The following is a 9,342-nucleotide window of genomic DNA, read 5'->3' as shown; positions in this document are numbered from 1 at the left end:
TACCAACGCTCAGTGCGCTCAACTCACACCAAAGTATCACCTGTGTACTTCTGTATATTCGACCAAATATATATATAGTATCTTAGTGTCTGTGTTTATTTGTCACCATACTTAATCTTCTACTATAATTCTACTATTAATCTTCTAATCTATATACTACACGTTCATATATTATATATATAATATACGTAACAATAGAACCGTTACATTGGTGACCCAGTGAGTGAAAAGAACACCTAGTCACAAACTAGATCTTCGTCATGGATTTATCTACCAGGTTTCCAGCATACAACGCAGATGAGCCAGAATTTTGGTTCATGCAGATGGAGGCTATTTTCGACCTTCACGAAGTTTCGACGATACCCAGCCACGATGGACTACAACATGGACTCTCACTGGACCTCTACTGTTACTGTTAGTTGTGATGGAACGCTGCCAACACCCTCGCCACAGCTATGATTTTCATCGCGATCGTCTCTGCATTTTCATCTACTACGGCTCGCTGCTCCACGATCGTTACTCACTCATCTGACAGCCTCATCAATGATTACATCATGTTGGATCTTCAGCTTGTCCTGCCGACTCTCCGTCGCTGCCAGGACACTGCTTGTCCTACGCCCACGACAGCTGCTCTGTCATCAGATTCATCTACACGTTCACTGCATTTTGATACTCGGCGACTCAAGCCCTTTGCGCAGTACAGGACCTACAGCTTGCGTTTCCGACACTTCGTCGCCTTCAGGACAATTCAGCTCTAGATGTGATTACCTCGTTGTCCTAACTACGTGCCTACATTACCTCCTAATGTCCTGGTGCCCGAGCCCATCCGCCCCGGATCTAAATGCTCCACCAGCGACCCAAGGACGCAACAATTATGCACATTCTTCTCTCCTGCTACACCGAGCTTGTCCACACACTGCCTACATCTTTTAGTACCAGACTACAATTTCCACAGTCAACAATGTAGTACTCGGCGTGTACAGTCCTAATCAACCCAAGACGCTACAGCTTCGACACAGAGCAGACAGCAGACTACGACCGCATCGAGCCGCCACGCTCTCGCTCCCCGAGTTTAGACACTCACAATTCTCAATCGAGCCGCCAAGTACGCTCTCGCTCCCCGAGTTTAGACACTCACAATTCTCAATCGAGCCGCCACGCTCTCCCACATAGAGCTCCACGACTCCGGCCTCACTCAGCTCTCTGCTCTGCTCCAGGCTTCGTCTCAACGTCTGCGACACTGCTAAATCCAGAGACACATCCGCCGACTACGCAGTTCACTTTTCGACCACAGTTACCAGCAGCACCGCCTCCTACGACGACGGACGATCCTGTGCGACCTCCCACCCTACGACCCCAGTTAGATGACATCAGCGAAGAGGAGGAAGTTAACTTTGATGGTTATGTAACGCGAGCAGGGCGTACAATTCACCGACCAGCTAAGTTCCTTGATCAAGTATTTTTCCTTTCATCCCCTGGGAGGGGGAGTTCTGTAGCGAGTAGATTATCCCAATAATATACTCGCTCCAAATGCTTTGTTAATATTCCTGTCAACCTTTGGAGATGAATGAGGTGAGGCGTTGCCCGGGCATATAAGCAGCAATAGCAAACATTAACCAGAGTCTACTTTCAAGTGTGGTCTAGAGCAGACACTTGCGAGATACTGTACCAACGCTCAGTGCGCTCAACTCACACCAAAGTATCACCTGTGTACTTCTGTATATTCGACCAAATATATATATAGTATCTTAGTGTCTGTGTTTATTTGTCACCATACTTTACGTAACAATAGGACCGTTACAAGACGTACTCCATCTGGTCACCACTTGGTCCGGGAGACATCTCCCGTCACGCAGGGTGCAGTCGCGCCTCCACAGATCTCCAGTATCAGCTCTTGATACTGGTAATGGCTCAAAAGGGCCACCACTTACGAGCTATTCATGCCCGTGCCACCTTTTGGGTGGCTTCATCTTCATAACACATTCACAAGGGGGACATCTCCCGCCATGCAGGGTGCATTCGCACCTCCACAGATCTCCAGTATCAGCTCTTGATACTGGAAATGGCTCAAAAGGGCCACCACTTACGGGCTATTCATGCCCGTGCCACCTTTTGGGTGGCTTAATCTTCATCAATCATCAATCGAATAGACGTACCACGGGAGACATCTCCCGTCACGCAGGGTGCAGTCGCACCTCCACAGATCTCCAGTATCATCTATTGATACTGGAAATGGCTCAATAGGGCCACCACTTATGGGCTATTCATGCCCAAGCCACCTTTTGGGTGGCTTAATCTTCTCTCTCGAATAGACGTACGGAGACATCTCCCGTCACGCAGGGTGCAGTCGCACCTCCACAGATCTCCAGTATCAGCTCTTGATACTGGTAATGGCTCAAAAGGGCCACCACTTACGGGCTATTCATGTCCGTGCCACCTTTTGGGTGGCTTAATCTTCATCAATCATCATCATCGAATAGACGCACGACATTCCCAGCAAGGCTCGTGTGCCAGGTAAGTCCATTACGAGCTCACCATAGCCCGTGCTACTTGCCCCGCTCCTGTGCCATGTAAGTTACGGGCTCACCATAGCCCATGCTACTTGCCCCGCTCCTGTGCCAGGTAAGTTACGGGCTCACCATAGCCCGTGCTACTTGGAACTTGTTCCGAGTGGCTGAATCTATAACAACAACATGAATAGACGACAGTATATAATTTCCACAGTGAGTCAAATAACTCCAGTACAGCCGCTTTGGATTTACCTCACCTCTTAACCGCAAGAATGTAGTACTCGGCATATTCAGTTCTAATCGTACGTATTATTATAATATATTAGCATATTGTGCATATATATAGCCATGGGTTAGGTTAGGTGTTTAGGTTCTGTTGGCGAAAATCAAATGTATGCTGGATTATTCCAAGGGTTTGGTTAGCTTTTTTGACTGCTTCTTGAGGTTATCTTGAGATGATTTCGGGGCTTTTTTTTTTTAGTGTCCCCGCGGCCCGGTCCTCGACCAGGCCTCCACCCCCAGGAAGCAGCCCGTGACAGCTGACTAACACCCAGGTACCAATTTTACTGCTAGGTAACAGGGGCATAGGGTGAAAGAAACTCTGCCCATTGTTTCTCGCCGGCGCCTGGGATCGAACCCAGGATCACAAGTCCAGCGTGCTGTCCGCTCGGCCGACCGGCTCTGCTGCCCCAACCTGCTGTGCAACTTTCATTGTGTAGTGGACTTTGATTCAAAGGTCCTTTCCTTCATCAATGTGCTGTAATGTAATGTTATTAATTTGGTAGTTGTGTCGTGGGTTGTTAGTTATGCCCCACTTGCAGGGTCTTGCACTTATCAATATTAAAAAGCATTTGCCAGTCTTTTGATTAGTTGTGGAGTTCATGTAGATTTCTTTGTAAGGCTTCAATAGCATTATCATTTCCTACGTTAACATAAATGTTTGTGTCAGCTGTAAATTTGATGATGTGGTTTGTAATATAGGAAAGTATTTTCATGTCTTTCTTTTTATTTTGACTTGAGAAAATATCTAACAGTTATGTTGCGGAGTTTATAATAAATGCTTTTTGTTACTAGGTCTTTCCTCTCTTGTTTCTGTAACTCTGTGAATAGAGAGATATCTCACAGTATGCAGGCGATGAGTCACAATAACGTGGCTAAAGTAAGTTGACCAAACCACACACACTAGAAGGTGAAGGGACGACGACGTTTCGGTCCGTCCTGGACCATTCTCGTGACTTGAGTCGATTCAATCAAAATATCTCACAGTACCTTAATTGGCAAGTTCTACGGTTGCATCTAACAATATTTACCAGAACTTCGTGTCTAATGATATCTAGTGGTATCGATAATGACAGGAAGCAGGCGATATGAATTTTTCGTTATTATTGCTAAATACACCATTTATAATTTTGGGATGAATTCTCTAACCTCGTATACTTTATTTACATACTACTATGTTCGGGTGCATGTGCTCCTACTTACATAGACTATGTATACAAGTATAGTTATTAAGGTCACTTAACATTCACCTACTTGTGTTTGCGGGGGTTGAGCTCTGCTCCTTCGGCCCGCCTCTCAACTGTCAATCAACTGTTTACTAACCACTTTTTTTTCTCCACACCACACACACACCCCAGGAAGCAGCCCGTGACAGCTGACTAACTTCCAGTTACCTATTTACTGGTAGGTAACAGGGGCATTCAGGGTGAAAGAAACTTTGCCCATTTGTTTCTGCCTGGTGCGGGGAATCGAACCCGCGCCACAGAATTACGAGTCCTGCGCGCTGTCCACCAGGCTACCAGGCCCCTGTACATGTATCCCTGCACATGCGCACCATAGGATGCAACCGCAGTTGCAACTTACTAGCAACCGCGAAGCTACAAAAACGTTCAGCAGCTTCAGTTGCAACAATTCCATGCAATTTGCCGTTGCAAATATATTATTATTAATATTTAAAATTAATAAAATCTTATATCGCCTATGGTGTTTTGTTTCACCCGACGCACAAAAGGAATCTCATGTTTTCTGTCCTACATTGTGGCTTGTTGATCTTGAAACCATTGTACCTTTTTTGTGTTACATCTGACCCTTTAAATAAGTGGTCTGGATCAATGGACAGCGGGTTTGGCGGGTGGATGGAATGGACTTTGGGGCCTTTGTTTGGAGGACGGGCTGCATTTACAGCGTTGTGGTTCGAACAAAAGTCGTCAGCGAAGCACTTGTTCCGGAAGTGTTCGAACGTCATCAGTTGGGGAGCGAGGTAAACAAAAAAAAGTGTGTAAACCCGTTTTCATTCATAAATAGGGGGAGGGGGGTTAGCGGGTGCGTGGAATGAACTTTGACCTTTTTTTATGAGGACGGCTGTGGGGTTGCACCCTGGATGGGATCAGTAATTCGACCTTGAGGGGTGGGAGACCTTTATATAAGCCTAACGTGTATGCATACACTCTGGTTGCCTGTCCCCCGACACAATTAACTATTATTATAAAGGTAAATTCAGGTAAATTGTTCAGTGTCTGAAGTAGATGAAGACAACGAATTAAAGGATATTGTGCAACGTGCGATGTAACCAGGACAAATGTCCCGGGCACCGCCGGGTACTCTTCCTAATTCTCCTCTGCCTAAAGTTGTCTCTTACAATTTAATGGACCAGACTCAGTACTCGCATCTCATAATTTGTCTCCATGTATAATTAACCATCATGTAAGATTGAGATATTAAGAGAACTTACAGCTACCTCTGCGACAGTTCTAGAATATGGCAGTAACACACTGGTGTCAACCCAAAATGCTTGTTAATAATACAATAATAACATAATCAAAATCTGCTCCGAGCTGTGATTGCCCGAAACGCTGTTCGTATTAGTGGCTTTAGGCAGTTTTTTGTATTATTTATACAAGATTTATTACACTTGTAAAGCCATAGATTCTTAATACATCTATCTGGTCCTCAATCCTACGTTTCCTTGGAATACGACCTTACCTTACCTTGAGGTTACCTTGAGGTGCTTCCGGGGCTTAGCGTCCCCGCGGCCCGGTCGTCGACCACGACTCCTGGTTGCCGGACTGATCAACCAGGCTGTTGGACGCGGCTGCTCGCAGCCTGACGTATGAGTCACAGCCTGGTTGATCAGGTATCCTTTGGAGGTGCTTATCCAGTTCTCTCTTGAACACTGTGAGGGGTCGGCCAGTTACGCCCCGTCAAATCATTTAACAACCAGGTACCCATTCACTGCTGGGTGAACAGAGGCTACAGTTAAGGATTAGTGCCCAGTCAATTCTCCCCGGTGATACGAACCCAGGCCAAGATCCAGTTCAAGTATGTTTTTGAGACAAGAAAGAAATACATCTCAGAGGGATAGAGTAGCTTAAGCTATTTCTACCCCCTTCTACTTCAAGTCCCTCAAGGGGCGCACAAATTCAGTGAGTACAAGTAGACAAATAACAATACAAGAATCCCATTTAACATTGCAGGTTAATATAGTAAGCACAGCATATAAGTGTTACACTCTTGGGCTAAAATTCTTGTAGCTCCTAAGTATACTGTCTATCATACCATTATCACACATCCAAACAATTTGATGTGGTACACAGCTTATTTCCTTATTTTTATAGTTATCAATAAGGTGACACTCTAATACATAATGTTCACAGGTGTGGGCGTGCGGCATATTACATAATTTACACTCAAAGCGCTTGCGAAGCGCCGGGCGAGTGTTTTACCACTGCGCCACAGAAAGTATATACTAGCTCTATCTAGAAATCCAACATTCTGCTTGTAATTCAGTATGTTTGTATGTATTTTTACCTAAATAAACTATATATTTATTTATTTATTTTATTCATAAGGAACCGGGAAGTAACCAACTTCAGGGTGGTCTAGAGGAGTATGTTTATTTAGAGAAATTAAATAATTCATTTAATTTTTTATATATGTATATAAACACATAACACCCGTACTTCTAAACACTAATAATATATTATCTATATTGATTTCACATAGTTTTCACCCATTGGTAAACTCGTTTGTTGTCTAACAATATTTTGAAAGGAACAAATGTTATTGGAGGAGCTAGTGTGTGAGCCTCCAACAAGTAGCAACACAACATTTCCCGCGCTTTCGTGTGTGGCGGTGTTGTTGTGAGCGGGACCTTGAGGGCAAGTGGTGAGGCTCACTCTCTTGTTATTATTATCTCCTGCCTCCCTAAGTCACCCCGCAACCTCTCGTCATGCTAGTGGCACTGTGAAGTAATGTTTACTGTCTCAGGTGACTTAATAACCGGTGATCATGTTTACTGAGTGAAGTGATGGAGTGGTCTTATAGAGGTGGTGCTTGTTTAGGTTTGTTGTGAAGGGGACGTGTGGGTGAATTACTTGACGTTGGTGGCAGCTATGGTCATTGAGGAGTGCCTCGAGTAATGTTCAGTGGTGACAGTGAAGCAGCGGACCTCCCTCATAACCTGTCGTTGGTATTTAGAGCTTGCCAGAGTGTTTTAATGTGACGTTGTTGGTTTGTGTTGAAGATGTGTCCGTGGGATGGTCACTTCGTACTGAAGACACTACGCTCATGGGTTTTAAACCAGGCTAGTCCAACCACTAGTATAACAAAAACTGACTGCGTCCAGAATTCATACTTGCGTCGCTTTCAGAAGTGATTGAAAAATTGATTGATAAAGATTAAGCCACCCAAAAGGTGGCACGGGCATGAATAGCCCGTAAGTGGTGGTCCTTTTGAGCCATTACCAGTATCAAGTGCTGATACTGGAGATCTGTGGAGGTGCAACTGCACCCTGCGTGACTGGAGATGTCTCCAGTGAAATGTGTTTTTAGAAGTGCATTTATAGTTCATTTATTATACACCACTTGCCCATCCCATGGGTGGCAGAAAAGGTTAGAGGCAGCACATGAACTCCAACATTCATTTGGCTAAAATGACCAAATGACACATGAGAAAATGAAGAAACAACAACGTTTTCGTCCGTCCTGGACCAATATTACAGGACTTTATAGTGATCCAGGACAGACCAAAAGTTGTTACTTAATTGTCTGATGTGTGGTTTGGTCCTCATATCTTCAGCCACGTTACTGTGATTCATTTAGCCAAGACTATAGCTAGAGTCCTGATAAGCTAATTATATGGTTTTTAGTGAATTAGATCAACAATGGATTTGAGAATGGCCTCAAGTATTCTCTTAAGCTCAGCAACTTATATGTGTGGTGAGCTAGTTTCATAATTTGATTTGCTTATAATGCATACCTGCCATTCAGTAGGAGGCGCTGGAGAAGTTACAATCACCCACATTCAATCAAACTAATGGGTTACAATCAAACTGGAGATATTTGGCCAACATTTCTGATAGATTTTATGATTTTAATTTATTTTAATTAATTTTAATTGACTGATTTTAAATTAAATATTACTCGCTTCCTGAACATCTATTGTAAACCTGTCTCTAAATTCATGCATCTTTTTGTACTCCATTACATAGTAGTGATGGAGGGGGTGTGAATAATTTTGCTGACACAATTTACATTTGGTCAGATCTACACCAGCAGGTAATGAAAATTACCAGAGATACTTATGACCGAGTTTAAGCCGAGCAGTATTAACATCTAGGAGTCTGATGATTTTATTGGGCGATTCATCGATGTGTACCTCTTCTTGCATGACAGTGCAATGATGGACTAGCTAGTATGGATTTCACTTTACTTCAGATCTTCAAGGCTTTTTCTTGAAGCTCTTGGTGTATTATCGTTTTTGAGTTGTTTATAGGCAGTCCAGTGTTATGATTCTACGGTCTGTGTTGGCAGAGGTCTTAGTATACCCTATGACCTGGAAATGGTTCCCTTATTCTTCTTGAATTATTAATTTTCTATGTAGTGCCATGGACCTGCCCGAAACGCTGCGCGTACTAGTGGCTTTACGAGATTGTAAATACTATGCTATATATTCTCACAAAACTAATGTACCTTTTTGTATATAAATAAATAAATAAAATAAAAATAAATGTACATATTAAACTATTTTGGGATATAAGGTCAGTCTGTAACAAGTATCATAACAGGTGCTGAAGGTGCCATTTTCTTTTCCCTACCATCAGAGGGCCATTTAGTGCACTGTTTGCTTAGTGCACAAATAATATTCATACACTACAAAATCTTACTGAAGCGACCATACGAGTAATAAATACTCACTCCGCCCAAGTAAAACAGAAACAAGCAACACTTAGTGGGCCAGCCAGAGGCTTAGGGCTCGCACAGGAATATCCCTGCAAAAAAAAAAAAAAAAATTACACTATACAAACAATTATATGAATGCTGAATGCCAAGATTATTACATTTCCAGGCTCACCACTGCACTGGGGTAACTGGAAAATGAAACATTTCTTTATTTAAGTATTGGATAAGTCATATAACTTGTGTATTTGGCCAGAAAATGGTTCCAAAATACTTAGAAAATGGAAAACTGCATAAATTAAATTGATAGAATTTGTATAATAACCTCATTTAACAATATATATCTTACATTCGTTATCATCATCATGAAGAATTTTCATGAAGAACGGTTATTGATTTCTAGAAAAGATATACAGTAGGTACCAGTACATACCAAACACATCATGTTACAATGCACATTATTATACTGTACATGGTGGCCCTAAAGTCACTCTACTGTAACACTATTTTCCTTCATTTGTTTTATACTAATATTTTATAACAATTTATTATTTTTGTATAAAATTATAAAATAATGTTAGTATAAAATGAATGAAATAAAATACCATTACTGTAAAGTGACTTTCAGGCCACCCTATATGACCTAAACAGCTAGT

General features: G+C 42.6%; 1 protein-coding gene across 2 annotated transcripts in view; it reads left to right on the top strand.

Moving 5' to 3' along the window:
• The first annotated feature begins 6,612 nt into the window (after window positions 1–6,612).
• Window positions 6,613–9,342, top strand: part of LOC123774499 (telomere-associated protein RIF1) — a 49,941-nt gene continuing 47,211 nt past the window's right edge. The window contains exon 1 of one of the 2 annotated variants that reach the window (XM_045768836.2): window positions 6,613–6,674. The gene's annotated coding sequence lies outside the window, so the exon portion shown is untranslated. Of the gene's footprint in view, window positions 6,777–9,342 lie in introns of both variants that reach the window. The other variant, XM_045768843.2, reaches the window with a different exon arrangement.

This window comes from Procambarus clarkii, chromosome 81 (genome assembly GCF_040958095.1).
Source record: "Procambarus clarkii isolate CNS0578487 chromosome 81, FALCON_Pclarkii_2.0, whole genome shotgun sequence".
Taxonomy (NCBI): Eukaryota; Metazoa; Arthropoda; class Malacostraca; order Decapoda; family Cambaridae; genus Procambarus; species Procambarus clarkii.
Note: the sequence above shows the minus strand (reverse complement) of the source record. Positions and strands in the feature narration are given on the sequence as shown.